The sequence below is a fragment of the Rhinopithecus roxellana genome, chromosome 14, assembly GCF_007565055.1.
Source record: "Rhinopithecus roxellana isolate Shanxi Qingling chromosome 14, ASM756505v1, whole genome shotgun sequence".
NCBI classification, from domain to species: Eukaryota; Metazoa; Chordata; class Mammalia; order Primates; family Cercopithecidae; genus Rhinopithecus; species Rhinopithecus roxellana.
In genome coordinates, this window is record NC_044562.1 from 107,008,989 (window position 1) to 107,022,739 (window position 13,751).

Genomic DNA, 13,751 nt, shown 5'->3' on the forward strand with positions numbered 1-13,751 from the left:
ACCTATCTAGCCTCTTTTTATAATAAACCTTAGTTTCCCAGAATAACATATGTTGCTTTTTCTCTTCTCCTTTGGAGACTTTACACCTACTCTCCGGCCCTCAAGAGGCCAGGAGGTGGAATTAGCTTATTCTTTTCTTTTTTCTTTTATGTTTTTATTGAAGTATAGAATCCATACAGTGAAGTGTACAAATCTATAGTATACAACTCAATACATTTTTGCATCTGTAGTTATCCTTATAAGTATCACTGCAGATGAAGATGTAGAAACAGTTTCATCCATCCAGAAGGGGTCAGTTTATTCTTAAATTATTTCTGGAACAAGGTGGTGGTGTGGTGGTATGAGTAAATTAGTAGATTCTCTCTGATTCCTTCATATGGCATATGTAGGTAATGGTAATAATGTTTAGTTTTGAAGATCGCAGAGGTCTGAAGCAACTGAGTTAGAAAGTGTTAAAACAGGGAGATGGGATGTTGAATGTGAGCTTTGGCAGAATTAAATGGGACGAGCTTGAGTGAAACAAGGGGAAAAGCAAAGAGGAGTCATATCACGAAGAATTCAGGAGAAGCACGGTTTATTTGAATTTCAGAAGGGAAAACATACAACTTAGTTTGCCATTGCTGCTGTAACAAATCATGACAAATTTAGTATCTTGAAACAGTACAAATTTACTTTCTTCCAGTTTTGGAAGCTCTCGGGAGAATCCACTTCCTTTGGCTTGTGGCTCTTCCTCCATTTTCAAAGCACCTTCTTTCCATCTCTGTTTCCATCGTCACACTGCCTTCTCCTCTCTGAAGTTAAATCTCCTTGTCTGTTTCTTAAAAGGACACTTGTGATTATATTTAGGGCCTACCCGGATAATCCAGGATAATCGCCTCATCTCAAAACTCTTAATTTAATCACGTCTGCAAAGTCCCTTTGTCACATAAGGTAACATTCACAGGTTCTGGGGATTAGGGCATGGATACTTGGTTTTGTTTTTCAAGGATCTTTCTTCATAAAGGGAAGGTCTGCCGTATATTTCCTGGTAGTTCATTCTCCTTTTTAATGCTAGATTAATTTTTCTAAAACAGCACCTTGTACATTTTACTTCTTTGCTCAAACATCTTTGGTGACTTCCCATTGGCTAATACAATTATTAGGGCCTAGATTGACATTCAGGTGGCTATTTAACCCCAAGTCACATTTCAGGTTTTTCTCCTCCTCTTTCATCATGGATGCAGCAGCATGTGTTTTCTCACTGTTGCCCCCATGATCGGCTTGTCTTTGCTTGCTCTGACTCTTCCTCCTGCCTGTGGGGCCCTTACCCTCCCTTCAAGGCCTTCTCAGCAGCATCCCCCTAACCATCTGTATTAGCTTCCTAGGGCTGCCATAAGAAATTACCACAAACAACCGCAATGTATCTCCCAAAGCCGTGGAGGCCCAAGGTCTGAAATCAGGGTGCTAGTAGAGCCATGCTCTAACTGATGGCTTTAGGGGAGACTCTTTCCTAGCTCCTTTCAGCTTCTGGTGTCTCCAGGTGTTTCCTGGCTTGTGGCAGCATGACTCCAATGTGTACCTCCATCTTCACATGACCTTCTCTCTGTGCCTCTCCGTGCGTCTGTCATAAAGATGCTTGTCATTGAATTTAAGTACCACCTACAGAATCCAGGATGATCTCATCTCAAGATTCTTAAGTTTTTTACATTTGTAAAGACCCTTTTCCCAAATAAGGTCACACTCACAGGTTCCAAGGTTAGAACGCAGACAAATTGTTTGGCAGGATACTGTTCAACCCACTACGCTACCTCAGTCAGCAGTCGTAACTTATTTCTGTGACCTCTTGACATGACTGGCATGCCTACACAACTTATTGGGAACCCATCATCTCTGTCTTACTATTTTTGGATAATTCTCACCTCTTTCACTAAACCGTAAGTCCTTGTCTTAGTCCATTTGTGCTGCTATAACTAAATCCCTTAGTCTGGATAATTTATAAACAATAGAGACTTATTGTTTACAGTTCTGAAGGCTCCAACATCAAGGTGTGGGCAGGATTTGGTGTCTGGTGAGGGCTCACTCTGCTTCAAAGATGGCACTTTCTTGCTGTGTTCTCATATGGTGGAAAGGGGGCCCAGGGAGCTCTATTTTTTATAAAAGCATGAATCTCCCTAAAGACTTAATCACCCACCAAAGGCTCCCTGCCTCTTAATAGTATCTCATTGGGTATTAGGTTCCAATGTGTGAATTCTTGCGGGGGCATCAACCTTCAGACCACGGCAGCCCTTGAGGTCAAAAGGGTTTCTTTTGCTCTGAAACCCTCAGTTTCTAGCAGGGTGCTTAGCTCTGTAGTGCTTCAGAAGCAGCATCTATCAGATGATCAACTGTTTTTTTTTCTTTTTTTAATAAAATGAAAGGTGTCAAGTAAAAATCCTGGTGTGATTATCAGAATTTTATTTTGAAATATCACAGGTGATTTTTCTCATCGCAAGTTTCTTTTTTGTTTGTTAATTGCTGGTACTTTACTTTTGGTGTGGAGTAACCGCTTTTGATTGTTTGGAACCTTAAGTGAGTAGGGAGCAGAGCTGATGTTGGAGTAGCCAAGCTGAGAAAGACCTCTGCAGGGAAGCGCAAACCCAGTGGGGACAGGGTGGGTTTGGAGATCGGCCAGATACAGCTTGGAAGGCTTGGGGGCCGAACTGTCACTGTTACTTGGGAATTTGTCTTACCTGGGCTCTTGGAAGTCTTGATCCTCACTGGAATCCTTTCCAGTGGGTTCTACAAACCTGGAAGACACTCTTGTGAGCACTGGAACTTGATCTCCCACAGCACAATTGGAGGGCCATGCTGAGGGCGGCCCCCAGCCTTGCTTTCCATAAGGAGATGATGGTTTCACAATGTCTTCTGCATGACAGGGCCTCCTTTGCCTGCCCTGTAAGCACAGCTGCTCTTTGAAGCTTACCAGTGAGCATGGGTCTTGGGCTGTTTTCCCAATTATTCTCTTTTCTTTATTTGGCTTAATTTCAAGATTATCTGCGAATAGCTCCTTTTTTCTTTTTCGTCTTTGAATGGATGCTGGCAGTCTAACCCCATTAAAGTTTAAGTAGTGCTCTCATGTTTTTTGTATTAAGCATTTGAAGGTGACTGATTTTCAGCCTTTGGTATGCTCAGGCTAATATTCAATGGTTATCTTCATTTGGAGTTTTACTATATCCATGAATCCTAATATAACTGCTCAGGTCTGTGCAACATAACCATTACTTACAGTGCCAGTATTCTATTGCAGGGTTGGCCTAGAAGATACATGTTAATCCTTTCCCATGATATCATGGGAGAAAAGAAAGGCTGGAAAAGAATGCAGAGACTGTGACATAATGTGTAAGAATGGCCTGTGGTGTCAGGCAAGTGTGGGTTTGAATCTCATTCTGTCACATCCCAGCTTTGTGACATTAGGGAAGTTACTTTTCCTCTCTGAGCTTCAGTTTTACCGTCTGCGTAATGGAGATGATAATTGCTGTTATGTCATTATGTGTGTTGGGAGGATTGAGTGTGCTAATCTGGATGCAAATCTCTGTCACAGTAGTGTCTGGTACCTTGGAAGTGTTCAAAAAACTGTGGCTGTTATTAGTACTCATTTTTTAGGGAAAACCAAGGCACTAGCGATAATTATGGAATGTTTCCAAGTCACCCACTGTAAAAGCCTAACTTGTGGGATTTAGAAAACAGACCATTAGTGTGTTGAGTAATGCAGTATTGAATATGTCAGTTACTACAATCTGGCTCTATGGTATTTATTTGGTTAGTTTGCAGAAAGATAGACAAATGACATGAATAAAAGCACACTTATTGACTTTCTTACTGATCTGAAGCATTTATCATGCTGGCTGTGTAAAGCTATACTTCCTCTAAGTTCAAGGCCTTTACCTCCAAACTCAATGGGAGGATAGAATTTAGAGTATGGTTTAATTATTAGTGTTAAATTTGTATTCTTAAGAATAATTTTGTGACTGTTAAGTCTGAGAGGTTTATTCTGTATCACATGGCTTTTATAATAGAGATGTGATTAAATACATTCTTTGTGCTAGGAAACCTGGAATCTGTACACTGCCTTGCTGGTTTTCAGATCAAAGAAAAAAATCATAGTAGGTGAACCTTAGAACAGTCAGTCCCCTGCCCAGAGTTAATATTTTGGATTAAAATTGCATTCCTTAAATTCCTCTGTGTAGCAGATTATTTCTGAAATTTTCTGGGGATGGGGGAAGCAGGAACATAAAATGCTAGAAATTGAGTAAATTGTGTCATCTTTGAACCTTAAATATTGATGTTGTAACTGGATGTTGAAGACTTTGCCAGAGTTCATTGATTCATAAGTTGGAGTTCCTTATGTAGGGTCATGTGTTCATACATGGAGGAAATCTTCTAAGATTTGGAGTCTTACAGCAGGAGATACAGGGCTAGATGCATGAAAGAACTTCCATGTGGAGTCTTCTGCCTGAATGTAAACTCTGAGGGCAGGAACTTGATTGCATTTGCTGTCATACCTCCAGTGCCTAAACAGTACCTGGCTCATTGTAGGTGCTCAGTACCTCCTGGCCAAGGGCATGAATGAATATGGGAAGGAAAGGTAGTGAACTTGTTGTGGTTCAGAACACTTTCTGTACTCTGTACTTTATGCAGTTTATTTCTGGCTTGGCCTTTGTTAAGGGTCAGGAAGTTGGTTGGAAGAGAGATCCATCCACATGTTAGAACATCAACCGTGTGCCAGCACTGTGCCAGTCCTGGAGATGAGATGGTATGAAAACCTTTTCCAAGGTCTTCTTCAGTATTGGACTGTTGGGGGTTCTACTTTTTCTTTTGACAGTGATTGTAATAAGGGATGTTTCCCTAGTATGACTCCCACTAAAGTAGCAGAGTGATCCCTGAGTTCAGGGGATTGGATTATTTTTATTTGTTTATTTATTTATTTATTTTTGAGATGGAGTGCAGTGGTGCGATCTGGGCTCACTGCAAGCTCCACCTCGCAGGTTCAGACTTTTCTTCTGCCTCAGCCTCCCGAGTAGCTGGGACTACAGGCGCCCGCCACAACGCCTGGTTAATTTTTAAAAAATATTTTTCGTAGAGACTGGGTTTCACCGTGTTAGCCAGAATGGTCTCGATCTCCTGACCTTGTGATCCACCTGCCTCGGCCTCCCAAAGTGCTGGAATTACAGGTGTGAGCCACCGTGCCTGGCCAGTTTTCTTTTTTATAAAGAGATGGAGTCTTGCCATGTTGTCCAGGCTGGAATGCAGTGGCTATTCACAGGCAAGATCATGGTACACTATAGCCTCCAACCTTGAACTCCTGGGCTCAAGTGATCCTCTTGTCCTAGCCTTCCTAATAGCTGGCTCTACAAGTGTGTGCCACCACTCCCAGCTCTGGGTGGATCTTTAACCGTAAGTTTAAGTCAGTCCTGACAATTTTGGTTCATTTTATTGTCCCTGAGAAGCAGCTAGGTAAATGCGGTCGTTAAAATACATGTCTAAGCAGTCTTAGTGGCCTTCTTGGGCTTCCTTTTGCTCCTCCCAAGTTAGAAGTTAGGGCAAGTCCTTCCCCCCGCTTCATCCTATCCCCTGATAACTTCAGATAAAATAATGACTATAAAGATTTGAAATCCCTGTGATTGTCTTGAAGGAGAAGGGTTGAGAGTGAGTGGGTCTTATTTTCCTCCCTACCTTCCTTGTCAATTTTGAGCCTGTGTATTCTATAGTTTTTTTTTTTTTTTTTGCTTCTCAGCATCAAACTGAAATCTTATTTATATCTTTTTCAACTTTAATATCCCCACTTTTTGATCTTTGGGGATTAGAAGCCAAGTATGGACAAGAGGAGAGTGGCCAGGGCATTGAGTAAGCATGTATGTACATTTCATAATTTTTGCCATACCTGGTGGGTTGTGCTGAATTTCTTGGGCAAAAGGCCTGAAGTTCTGTTACCATCAGGGGAACAGGAATTGTGGTTGCCATCAGGATCACAGCCAGGAGGCTATTTATAGTCTGCAGTGAGTGGCTGTGAGCCCACCATGGTTCTGAATATGCCTCCTGCCTTAAAGTTCCCAGTGTTCTTGAAGCGGACCCTGCCCTTGCTGGCCAGACAGTAGTTAATGATAAAGTGGACGGCTGCAGGATGTGGCGCGTGATGGCCTTGGCGGCTCACAGCCTGCAGGTGCTTGTGCTTTGGCTGACCTGAACCCAGCCAGAGAGCAGGTGCTCCCTGCCCCCATGCTGGCTTCCTGGCCTTTCTCTGAGTTGGCTTCACTGACATGGAGCTGATGGACCACTCGTTAACCAGAGTCCACTTTCTTTATTCCACATGTGCCATGTCAGGTTAAGATTTATAACAGGTCATGAATTTAGCTTCCTCCTCTCTCTGAGTTCAGGTCGAATATCTAGATTTGCCTTGCAAAAAGGGCCAAGATCCGGTGACACTTTGCACCTTTTAGCTCACATTAAGGTATACGGACTGGAAGGAAAAGGTGAAAAAATAAGTTCTCACAAGAAATAACCAAGAATGGAAAACTTTTTTCTTGCGTTCATAGCAATGTATGATATGCGTATTTATGTTGATTCTTGGATGCTCTAATGGTGGAGTGATAGTTTATGCATTCAGTTCCTTTTGCAGGTGATGGAAAAACTCCAACCCAGACGAGCCTTAGTAAGATGAACATGGAATGGTTGCCATTCTATGCAGTCCAGGGTAAAATAGGTTTTAGATCTGGGTTGACTCAGTGCTCAAGCAGTATCCCTAGAGCCCTGTGATTTCCCCTCCAGTTCTTCCTTTGTCAGTTCCATTCTCAGCAGGTTCTCCTTTCATGGTAGCAAAATGGCTCTGGCATATCCTACATTCAAGTATAATGAGAAAATCACACTTTCTTTTCTACTAGTTCCTGTAAAATCCCAAGAGTCACTCTGATTAGGTGGGCTCAGGTCACATCACACCCTGCAATCCACTGCAGTGTGATGGTTTCCAACCACACCTCAGCACGCAGAATACGAGGGGGTGTATCCCAGACCCAGTTCAGGAGTTGTTGCTGGGAAAGAGAGGGGGAGGAACCTGAGGAAGCATAGAGTTTCTACAGAATGATTCCGTGAAGCACATATTGGGGACTTTCATTCTCATAACAGAGCACTGTTCTTGGGACCTCATACAGTGTTGCTTGGTTCTCAAAAGGTACTAAGTTCTTATGTGGTTTCTGGGGAGGTCTGGCATCCCCCAGAAGCAGGGAGCCAGTGATTCTGCTGATGCCCTTGGGATGTTCACTGCAGGATACCAGATTACAGTAGGTCATAATGGATGCCATGCCCAGGTAGTTGTGTGTTGTGACATTAGATCAATTAGCTTTCCCTGTACACCATTACATCAAAGAGTGTTGCTGGACAGCTATTCTCAACATATGTTTTGTTTGTCTCTGAAAACATGTGTTCCATTTCTCTCTGACCGTTCAGATTCATTTTGGTGACTGTCTTGTCAGCTTGGGGCTGGGGAGAGGGGAGGACAGGCTTCGTTTTGGCAGTGCTTCAGGCTTGGAGCAGCATCCTGCAGCCAGCACCATAAGCTGTATAATTTGTCCATGGAGGCCTATGCATTATAGAAATGAAAATTCCTTCTCTGACAGCATTCATTGCTTAGCACGCAGCAATTTGGCTGTCAGAAACAGCTGGCCCTGCAGGGTGGGACAATAGAAAGGCAAGACCCGAGAGAGGCCAGTGCTTACTCAAGTCTCCCACTGTGAGAGGATCAGGTTACTGAGACTGTCATTAACAACAGACTGCAAGGGGCTCTGGGCACAGCTTCCAGTGAGCAGGAGCCTGTGGCTCAGACAGTTAGTGATTTTCCCCTGTTTTGCTGAATGGAACAAAAATAAATAAATTAAAAATAAACCATTAACCTTTGCTGACACTCAGTTGTTCAGTTCTGATTGTGTCTTCTACTGGGTGATGAGCATTTCTGGGGAAGTAAATCCCTTCTAACCTAAGTGTAGTTATTGGTGCATTGCAGAAAACTCAGAAAGGAGTGGGGCTGAGGGGCAGGATGGATTGCTTGACACCTGCATGTTGGAGGGCTGTAATTTTTGGTTCTGCTACCTAGAAACAATGCTGAAAGGACCAGTATTGGAGACCCTTATGAGGCAGGTTTAAACATGAAGTAGAAATGGGGTTGTGCGTTCTCCCCAGATGTACATACTTGGAAGAGCCATGCAGCAAGCGGAGGAGAGGAACAGAGGAGCTGTGTGGCTTGACCCTCCTCGGAATCTGCAGTGTGGCTGGCTCTGTGTGCTTCCTGTATTGATTCCATGACTCACAGAGCATGAGCTAAGCAGAAAGCATACTTAAACTACAGAGGAGACAGCTGTCTGTTACAGGAGGACATATTTTCTGCGTTTAATGGCGCCACATTTTTCCTAATAGTTTGTACACTAGAAATGTACTTACTAGTAATGTCTGCTAAAGGGTCTTTATTTTTTCCTTTTTGAAAAAAAAAAAAAGACATTCTTTAAAAAAATCACCTTCTAAATATTATTCTTGACTTTTATTTCACAACAGGACTTCCCATGTAGGAAAACAGTACCAACATTTTGTTTTTCTTTTTGTACAATAAGCAGCTTGTCACTGTGGGTTGTTTTTTTTCCCCCACCTCTTGATAGCAAGGGTCTATCGGAAGTTTAAAGCAATGCAGTGGGAAGTACCTTGCCTTTTTGAAGCGAATAGCGTTTCAGAGATATTGGGTGACTCAAGGTTAGTTCGCCTGTTGGAATTCGTTTGTTGTTCAGTGTGGCTGGAACTGTACTTTCTCCTGCTCTCCCTCTAAATCTGTTTCGCTTTTACATGATAGAGGCTGAAGTTCCCAGATGTTGTTTGGATTAAAGAGTGTGTGTGGGGAGGGGGGAAAAAAAAGCTTTCTTGATGATAATAACAGAGTCAGACTGGCTGGTTCTGTACTGACAGGAAAATGGAGAGATAAAAACTCCATTAATGGTGTGTGCATTGCCTAAGTAGCCAATAAAACAATGCTGTCCTCACTGGAAGCCGGTCCCAGACTGGCAACGCTTCGTGCCAACTGTAGGAGACAACAGCTGCAAAGAGGGGCAGAGAATTCGAGTCAAGAGTCCACGTTCAATGACTGGCTTGGGGGGCAGTTCTTTTGTTCTCTTCCTCCTCCTCCTCCTCCTCCTCCTTCTCCTCCTACTTTTGCCCATTTTCCTTGATGAGCCCCTCTTAATGCTCACTGTTCCAGAAATTGAACCACATCTGATTAAAACTTAATGGTTACTCACAGAATGAAGTTGGCTGGTAGTTTCCAAGCCTGTTTGTCTGGTTTCCTTTGAGTTTGTGACAATAGAAATTGTTATTTTGTGTAAAATGTATCTAAGGGTTACAGTCCTTAAAGTTTGACAGAACAGTCACTTATCACAGATGTACTGCTCTATTTTCCCTCAAATATCTTTAAATTTCCATGCTCGAAATTAAATTAAATATTTTAAAACTTTTTTTTTTTTTTAAAGCATCTCATTTTAGAAGATAATGGAAAATGGCAAAGGCTTGCTTTAGTCAGCTTTCATTCTATGTGTACTTCCTGAACCCTTTCTCTGAGTGAAGCTCTCTTCTGTGACTCTGGGCCAGGTAAGGCTATGTGCAGAGGAGACCTGACTTTGGGAACTTACTGTCTCTTGGTCAGGTAAATCCTTTGATCTCCAAAGGGAAAGAAAGACATGCTGTTTGAATGGTTTAGCAAAGCATCCCTGTAAATTCAAAAGAGAGATGAGCTGATTACCTAGCTCTGCCTCTGTTACACGTGAGTGTAAAATTTAAATTACTTTGACTTTTATTCATAGTATACATGGGGAAGGGAAAATATATTTGAGTGTTTATCTTTGTGCCACATCCTGTGCTACAAACTTTATATATATTAGGAAGTTGGTATCTATAGCCTCATTTTACAGGCGAAAGAAATGTAAATCTTAAGGAGCTCATTTACTCAAGGCTGCAAAGTCTGTTCTTCCTGTTCATAGGTGCAGATGTAATGAAGGACATGATATGAACCAATTCATCTGGTATTTATTGCACCTAATTACAGTAGACATCCAGAAGAGGAGATGGAATGTTCTTTATCTAGTCCCTTCAGAATGCTGGTGTCATGGGGTAAGGGCACGCACTACTTTTAAATTCTGGAAGCCTTATAAATCCTGGAAGGCTTCATAAAGGAGGAGAGACATTCATTTATCTTGCAGCACACCCCCTTGAGTGTACTTACTGTGTCAGGCACCCTGGTAGGGACTGGGGACTCAGTGCTAAAGAGGACAAAGTCCTTCTGTTGTCAGAAGGTGGTGATGATTTCCTGGTGGGCAGAGCCGTGGGAGGGGAGAACAAGGGTGGGTATCCAAGTACCCTGGAGGAGATGAATCTTGAGAAAAGTACCTGGCGAAGAGCTCAGCTGGGAGTGACGCTTGTCCAGGTTTTCTTCCTGAAATGGAGGACTTTGTGCGCAGATATAAGGTGGTGGATAAAATGTGTAGGAAGGATCAATAAGGAATGCTTTTAGGTACGACCTGTGTTTCCTTTTTGGAGACCCCATGTGAATTGTGAGCTGTCTCAAGGTTCCTGACTGCAGACCTCTCACTCTCAGGCCACGCTAAGTGGCCAGTGGCCACAGTATCTCAACCTGGTTTCTTCTCTCATCACCAAAGATTACAAAATAAGGTCATGGGCAAACCTTGTTCTTACAGATAAAGCCTTTATGTTAGGCATTTCCAAAAAAGTATTTGCCTCTTCTGACACAGTTTTAATTTACACGGCAAAGTAGGGAGCCTGCTCTGAGGAAATACGACTCCCCAAGATGAATATTAGATATTGAATGGCCTTTAACATGTCATGCATGCATTACTGTGCCAGCTTGTCTTTTTCTAAATGTCAGGTCGTCACTGTTAATTTTATATGTTTAAAAGATTTGGGTGAATTCCAGGTGTAACACTTTGGTTTTCGTTTTTACATTTCATAGTAGTTGAAAGGCTCCATGGTATTCTTGATAGATGCTTGTCTGCGTCCATATTGATGAAGAACAGTAGAGTATATTAAATTAAAGGTTATTGGCTGGTTGGTTGGCGGTGACTTGCTTTCTGTTTTCTGTTCACTAGATGATGCTTGGAGGATGTAATCTTCATACTGGTTATCAATCTGAAGGTTTCCCTTTGTTCTGTCAATAAACCTTACTGGTTAACAGATCCTTGTTTTTTTTTTTTTTTTTTTTTTGAGACGGAGTCTCGCTCTGTCGCCCAGGCTGGAGTGCAGTGGCCTGATCTCAGCTCACTGCAAGCTCCGCCTCCGGGGTTTACGCCATTCTCCTGCCTCAGCCTCCCGAGTAGCTGGGACTACAGGCGCCCGCCACCTCGCCCGGCTAGTTTTTTTGTATTTTTTTAGTAGAATCGGGGTTTCACCGTGTTAGCCAGGATGGTCTCGATCTCCTGACCTCGTGATCCGCCCGTCTCGGCCTCCCAAAGTGCTGGGATTACAGGCTTGAGCCACCGCGCCCGGCCCAGATCCTTGTTTTTAACCACTGGTTTTCAGCCCTGCTGTGGGGCAGAGCTACACTGCAGTCCATTGTGAGTATTGCTAAGTAATTTATTATTCATTATTGAGGTAAAGAAATTTTGACATACGTTGGAGCTGATTCAGCACAATACTCTCCCCTGCGTTCCATTATGTCTTTCAGAGTGAGAAAAAAATGGAACTCAAAGGCAAGTCAAAGTACTGTATGTTTTAATTAGTAAAATACACTATTAAGAAAAAGAAAAATCGTTAAGGAAAGGAAAGAAATGAGTATCACAGAAGTCAGCATTATGGTTATAAGAGCATCAATAATATTAATAACTTACCCTTTAATGGTGCTTATATCATGTTCTGTTCTGAGTGCTTTACATATATAAACTCATTTAATTCTTAGGATAATTCTGCGAGGCAGGTATAATTTGTAATCTAAACTTTTCAGATGAAGGGAATGAGGCACATTAAGTTAGCTCCTGAGGCCTGAAAAGTAGCACGTGGCAGGACCACAGTTCTGACTGGCTCAGTTCTGGGTTTTAACCACAGTGTAGGGGAGGAAGGGGGCATAGTGGTTGAGGACACATGGGGTACGGTGCGGTGGGGTGTGGAGTGCTGGCACTTGCCTAAAAAGGAAACATCAGGACCTTCACTAAAGGTTTTAGTTGCATTTTTAGTATATATGGATTGTTTTAGTCCATTTGGGCTGCTATGACAAAATTCCAGAGGCTATGTAGCTTATAAAGACCCGACATTTATTTTACGCAGTTCTGGAGGCTGGGAAGCCCAAGATCAAGGCACTGGCAGATTCAGTGTCTGGCGAGGGCTTCTTAGGTCATAGTTGGCATCTTCTTGCTCTGTCTTCACATGGTGGAAGGGATAAGGTAGCTCTCTGGGGTCTCTCTTATAAGGGCACTAAATCCATAGGGACACTCATCCCATAAGGCCCTGCTGTCATGATTTAATCACCTCCAAAACCCTCACTTCCTAATGTCATCCCATTGGTGATTACTTGCAACATATTAATTTGTGGATACAAACGTTTAGACCATAGCATGGATTGAATATATGTAGTCCTATACTATATGTTTTTTATATATGAATATATTTGTTTATTTGATATACATCTACATGAAATCATACTGTATTTGAGAAATGGCAGTATGAATGGCATGTGTGTGTGATATATATAGCTCCCTATTCTTGCTGTTTGATGTGTTAATACAATAAACCCACAGTTGGGACCCACACATCTACCTCTAGAGAAAGAGCATAATCACATATGGAAGCTTTTTTCAACCCTGGAATGCCCCTACCTCTGTGGAGCATTCACATTTATTTGCCTCTTAAAAAAAAATTACCAGGCTGGGCATGGTGGCTGATGCCTGTAATCTCAGCACTTTGGGAGGTCGAGGGAGGCAGATCACCTGAGGTCAGGAGATTGAGACCATCCTGGCTAACACGGTGAAACCCCCTCTCTACTAAAAATACAAAAAATTAGCCGGGCATGGTGGCACGCGCCTGTAATCTCAGCTACTTGAGAGGCTGAGGCAGGAGAATTGCTTGAACTCGGGAGGCGTAGGTTGCGGTGAGCCGAGATCGCGCCACTGCACTCCAGCCTGGGCGACAGGTGATTTTAAATATAATCCAAAATTATATTTAAAGGAAAATAGCTTCTAGACATGTATGTGACCTGCCCTTTGTATGTCCAAAGTATTATTGAAAAACAGTGGAAGGATACCTCGTGGTTGTGTTAAACCAGTCTAAATTTGGTTAGAAGTTATAAGAGACTCAGTTGAATTCATGCTAGTATGTGTTGTCTTAAACCTGAGTGCATAGCAGTTCTGGCAGAACCAACAAAAATACTGCCCATGAAACAACTAAAATGGATTTTTAAAAAAGCTGTTATCTAAGAGTTACCTCCACCAATACTTAATGCATTCAAAATTAAAACTAACAGGAGCTAACCTTTTCCTTTCTGACAGTTTTAGAAAATAAGCCATTCTAAAACTTACAGAAGATTATCATTTCCCTCTTGGATTTAGAAAGTAAAAAAGCAAAATCAGGTAGACAGATGTTTTTGAAATGGACTAGGGTTTAGTGACCCGAAACTCAGTTGAATTTTTCTCGTAATTGTTGACAGTGTGAATGGTAAACAGACAATTGCTAACGTTTTATTTCCTTTTTATATGTGTGTTGTGCTT

At 42.3% G+C, this 13,751-nt stretch overlaps 2 protein-coding genes across 3 annotated transcripts in view; both read left to right on the forward strand.

Moving 5' to 3' along the window:
• Positions 1-13,751, forward strand: part of LOC115893264 (vegetative cell wall protein gp1-like) — a 44,570-nt gene that overhangs the window by 28,456 nt on the left and 2,363 nt on the right. The window lies entirely within an intron of this gene.
• Positions 1-13,751, forward strand: part of ACVR1 (activin A receptor type 1) — a 140,673-nt gene that overhangs the window by 27,769 nt on the left and 99,153 nt on the right. The gene's annotated exons all lie outside the window — the stretch shown is intronic.